Below are 6000 nucleotides of genomic sequence, written 5' to 3'. Positions count from 1 at the left end.
CTCGTAAGCAGGTAGCTGCTAGAATACTTAATAGCTAAGTAAACTTAATAGTTAAATAAACTTAGCAGTTAAGTTAGCTGAGTAGATTAATTAATCTGTTAATTAAGTTAAGTATGATTAATTAATCAGTTAATCAAGATTAATTAAGTTAATCAAGATTAATTAAGTTAATCAAGATTAATTAAGCTAAGCGAGATTAATTAAGCTAAGCAAGATTAATTAAGCTAAGTAAGATTAATTAAACAACTAAGTAAGTTATTTAGTTAAATGGATAAGGAAACTTAATGGTTAAGGAAACTTAATGGTTAAGGAAACTTAATGGTTAAGGAAACTTAATAGTTAAGGAAACTTAATAGGTAAGGAAACTTAATAGTTAAGGAAACTTAATGGTTAAGGAAACTCAATGGTTAAGGAAACTTCCTAGCTAAGGAATAAATCTACCTTACCTATAAATAGGAAGCTTAGGATTCATTTTCCTTCGTTCATTTCTTCTATTCTTCTCTCTATACGTTGGTGTTCTAACCAATAATCACCAAAGCGATGTTCTGTCCGATCGATTCAGGAACCAACTAACGAATGCCAAAGTGTTGTACTTTGTGAATTTCGGTAAACGGAATCCAAAGTGTTATACTTTGTGAGTTCATTAAATGGATACCAAAGTACTGTCTGAATAAGACTATACTTTGTGAAATTCGTTAAGGTTCGAATCTCGTGATCATCGTTAGGTTTGATATGGTTTTACACAAATACGTATTCCATTCTGTTAAACTATATGTTTAACCATCCGAATACTCTCAACTATACGCTTACAATCAAAATGGATGCTTAATCATCAAAAGATCCAAAATAATAAAGTATATGCTTAATTATCAGAAGGAGTAGAATCAAGAAGCTTGTTAAATCAATACCGCATGCTTATACTGTGAGTCATTCTCTTTTTATCAAATTTGTTTACAAAATCATGTATATTTTCAAAGTTATAATTACAGGGATTAAGTTTATGTAATCACCAAATTACAGCCGGTATGTGGGGTATTGTGCACATTACTGCTGTTTTATCACTTTAGGTGGGCGAGCCTAAAATTTGTGATACTCCTCACTATTGGGTGACAGGACCCAATAGTGGTATGACCATAGTCACAGATCCGGTCGAGTGACAAATACTGTGGGTAATTGGTTGATAAAAACATTGTAATCTCCCTTAATACTGTAAATTATAACAACGTGTCATTTTATTTAAAATGAATGATTCACTCAGTATTTCCCTGCTGACAAAACCTTTTTAAAACGCGTTTCAGGTAATTACAGTAGATTGGAGTAAGAGTTGGATACGGCACCAACAAGACTTACAGAAGTGGCTCATTTTTATCAATTAAATTAAATTAAGAAAAATTGTTTTATATAATCAGGTTTATCTCTTATTAAAGCTACCATTGTAAAACATGGGTTTTATCCCATCTATTTAATAAATAAAATCCGGTGTTTCTAAACTCTGATATTTTTCCTAACTCACGGTCCTGATGAAATTTCCGCTACAATGTTTTTAAAATAACCACTGGTACCACTTGGCTGCTTGCGGCACCCGATTCCATCCAGGGTGGGGTCAGGGGTCGTGACATCAAGAACCGAACACACCGAACAAAGCTTCCGCATTTTGTCTGTTATGTTTTAGTGACATGTAAACACTTGGAATTATGTTTTGAAAGTTTATCTAGCATGATGTAGACTTGAATATTATGATCAAGTATGATTTTAAGACCATGAAGTTTTTTTGTAAACTCGAAAAACTTTTGTACTAAATGCATGATAAATGTCATAAATCCTGTTATTTTAAGTTTGGTCTTACAAAAAACCCCCGAAGCTAATGAGCATTGAGGAGTATTACGGATGGAAAGATAGGTTTGAAAACTGGGTTCAAGCTAACCATCTGAGATCTTGGGAGTGTATTTTGAAGAAGTATGTTCTACCACGTACAGATCTGCAAGTTGAAAAAGAAATCTCGGAATTCAATGACAAAGAACGTGACATGTACAAAGCTGAAAAGATGATGATTAGTCTACTTCAGCAAACCATTAAAGAAGACATCTTTGTATTGCTTCAACATGACGAAACTTCAAAATCAATTTGGGATGCTCTTAAAATCGAATTTGAGGGAAGTGAAAAGATGATTAAGAGCAAAAAGGCACTGCCTAAAAAGGAATTTGATATTTTCACAAGTTTTCCAGGGGAAGATACAAAGAAACTAATTGAAAGATATTGCCATTTAGTGCGATCCATGTCAATGTTAAGCATAACCAAAGATCGAGAGGAATGGGTCGACAAGTTAAATGACGCTTTACCTCAAAAGGAGTGGGGTACTTACTTGATGATCTTAAAGAACACTGGAGTATATGATGGTTTGACGATTTCTCAGTTTATTGAGAAGATTGAGGGTCAAGATCTTGAACAGCAAAAGATTGCAAGGATGAATAATCCGAGTGGTCAACAAGACGTAAAAATGTATTACAAAGGCAGTGTTCAAGAGGTTGAAAGAAGTCCGAAGATTCAAACTGCGTTTAGTGCTGGAAATTCATCTGAAAATGTTGATCAAGGTTCAAACAACAGCAGTGGATTTTCTTCATATCCGAGTGTTAATCCCAAGAGTTCATCATCAAGTTTCCATTCTCAAAGTACAAAAAGTGGTGGTTGTGTGATACAGTGCAATATAGCTTTGAATCTTCCAGAGGGTCAAAGTTTCTCTGAAGAAATTGCAAACGATCACATGTCATTACTAGCAATTGTGCTGCAATCCTATGAAGGTTTGGTTGCAGGAAGAATCGAGAATCCTATGCTAACGAAAGAGGATTACGATCAGATAGACGCTGAAGAAATGGAGCTCATGGATATCAAATGGTGTCTAGCTAGTGTCTTAAGAAGAGCTGAAAAATTCAAAATGATAACAGGAAGAAATGATTTTCTGGATGCACATGTTTCTACTTTAGGTTTTGATAAATCTAAAGTTACTTGTTTTCGATGCAGGGAGAAAGGTCATTTCAAGAGGGAATGCAAAAATCGAGAAGCAAGTGAAACAAAGAATCCATTCGGAAAAGATGACTACTACCGGAAAGCCATATATCAACAAGTTGGTCAACAACAACAACAAGAACCACAAGTGGCTCATGGTAGAAAAGTAATAGAGGATTCTTCAAAGAGAGTGTGTTTAGTCAATCAAGAAAATTTCAGCTGGGATAAATACATTTCATCCGACAGCAAAGCTTGCCTAATCAATCAAGATGATGAAAGATTACCTGAAAGTTTTAGCTGGGATATGTTTGTGGATGAGAAAGGAGAGTTTAAAGCTTTCATTGCTAAAATTGTGAAAGAACCAGATATGTTTACCGAGTGGATGAAAGCTATTGGTGTTAGTGTGAAGAATGAAGAAGAAAAGTCTGTTTCATCAGATGAAAGTTCACAAAGTTCAGATGAAAGCTCAGAAAGAGCAACTGTTTTTGATCAAACACCATCTGATTCTAGTTCTTCAGATGATAGTTCTGAAAAGTCAATTGAGTTTGATCTATCACCAACTGATGACAGTGATGATGATGAAGAAGAAAAACATATTAATGTTGCAAAAAATCATCTATCTCCTGAAAGTTTTCAATTTTATTTTGCAGATCGCTTGGAGAAGCTAAGGAGAGACGAGCTGCAAAAGAACAAAAGAAAATGAAGTCTGAAAGTGTTGCTCAAAAAGATGAGACTGTTCAAAATGAAGAAGTTAAAATTGTTGCTGAGGAGATTGTTGAAACTGAGAAGGTGATTGAAAGTGAAAAAGTTGTTGAAGCTGAGAAATCAGTGAAGCAGAAAAAATTGTGGAAGTCATCAAGCCTTGCTCAAAGTGTCTAGAATCTTGCAAGGAATGTGTAGCTAAAGATGAAAAGTTGGCTGAGTTTGAGAAGATGAAGGAACAATTACTGTTCAATCTCAATTATGTGAAGGAATCTTATGATGTATTGAATAGAACAGTAACTGGTCTTCAAAAGACAAATTCTGAGAGAGAAGACGCTTTGACAATGATGAATGCAACGATGATAACGAAACAAAAAGCTATAAATTATTACATTGAGGAATGTGCCAAGCTGAAACAAGAGTTGGAGACTGAGAAAATTGAGAATGAGAGAATCAGACGATTATTACAGAGTTATTCTAGTTCTGATTATCTTATTGATCGAATTTATCCAACTGTTGCAGGTTTCGAAGCATTTCAGGATGAGAAGACAAAGAAGAAGGATACTGGTAAGAAACCGAGTGTTAGCTATAACAAGTGTCCGCCTCCGATCTGGGAAGGTTATTCTCCCAGAAAACCAAATGAGGAGCAAGTTCAAAAGGCAGTCAATATAAAACTGAAGTCTGATATAACCAATAAATTACCAGAAAACATTGACGTCACTTTCACGTCGTCTGACACTGATCATGAGTCTGAGTTAATAAAAAAGGTGGTCGATCAGGTGTTGGATACGGATGAGGAGTCTGAGTCAAAGTCTGAGTCCGGAGGTTCAAGTTCGTCAGTCAACAGTCCAAAATCGTCGGTTAAAAGGGTTTATAGTAAAGAATTTTTGCTATCAAAATCTAATTTGAATGAGGAAACATTTGAAGTTGCATACACTTTGAATGATTCTGACAAATTATATTCTGATAAAGAATTTCCAAAAAGAAGTGTTAGAATTGAAATGATTAAAAAGGTTTTCAAAATGACAGAAATTAATATTTCTGAAATAAAAGATTTAAATCTTACTGAAAAACCTAAAAAATACACTTCTAGAGTTCAACAGCGATTAAACAAGAAAAAGGGTTACAATTCTGGTTCTGGTTTTCAAAAGAAACCAAACCATAATGGTAATTTCAAAAAGAAAGGTCTTGGTTTTATTCCACCTGAAAATTATAAAAATGAGAAAATTTCTAAAACAAACACAAAATTTGTTCAAGAGGAAGTGCTGAAGAAGAACAGAAGAAACCTTTCTGGAGACAATCAAACCAGGAGTTTCTTGCTGAGAAGAAAGGGACTGGAGTTTTTCATAGAAAAGAGACTAGAACCTGTTACAAGTGCAATGAAGTTGGTCACATTGCATGGAACTATTCTCAAGCTACTAAGACAAAGCAGGGAGTCTCTGAAAAACTTAAAGAAAAAGTTGTTGATGTTGAACCACCAACTGAAAAGTTCAAAATTTTTAAAAATTCAACTTATGAAGTTGGTGAATGTTCAAAGAAAATTTTTTACAAAAAGAGAGCCAAAGACAACCAAATGTAGGTTGTTAAGAAGTTTGATGAAAAAATTGGCGATGATTCTGGTTCCACAAAGCCAGAAGAGCCACAAGTTGAGGTTAAAGAAGAGAAATCAGTACCTTCAGTGAATGATGATAATTTTCCATCATTGAAGGATGGAAAGTTTAAGAAGAAAATTGGTAAAGTTGAGATCTCGAATCAATTCTATTCTGAGAAGAAAGAATTTGATGTTGAGAAAGCATTCAAATGGAAGTGTGAAAACGATTTTTGAGAAAATGGTCGAGGGAAAGGCCAAAGGGGTTAAAGATTTTTATGCAACAAAGAAGGCAACTTATAACCTAACTAAATCAGAGTTAAAATCACCCAAGGTTGGTCAGACTTGGATGGAAATTCTTTTCGCTTAAAAATCTGACATGCCGGAGCTCCCAAGTTTGTAATCGTGGAGCAGGAATCGGCACCATTCTTGATAAAATTGTTTTTGTGAATGAATCTTTAAACTTGTTAACATTGTACAGGTTAAGGACTTGCCGGAACTCCCAGGTTGGTAAGTGTGGAGTAGGAATCGACATCTTTCTTGAGAAATTCATGGAAAGTGATTTCGTCTTTCAAGTGGTACAGAGGTTTGATTGGTTTGATTTACAAGTGAATCATCAAGGTCATTAGGTTGAACTTGATGTAATTCTCATAAGAAGTGCTTAAAGAACAATATGATGAACCCCTAACCTACAAATGGTTTAAAAT

The sequence above is a fragment of the Helianthus annuus genome, chromosome 12 (genome assembly GCF_002127325.2).
Source record: "Helianthus annuus cultivar XRQ/B chromosome 12, HanXRQr2.0-SUNRISE, whole genome shotgun sequence".
Taxonomy (NCBI): domain Eukaryota; kingdom Viridiplantae; phylum Streptophyta; class Magnoliopsida; order Asterales; family Asteraceae; genus Helianthus; species Helianthus annuus.
Note: the sequence above shows the minus strand (reverse complement) of the source record.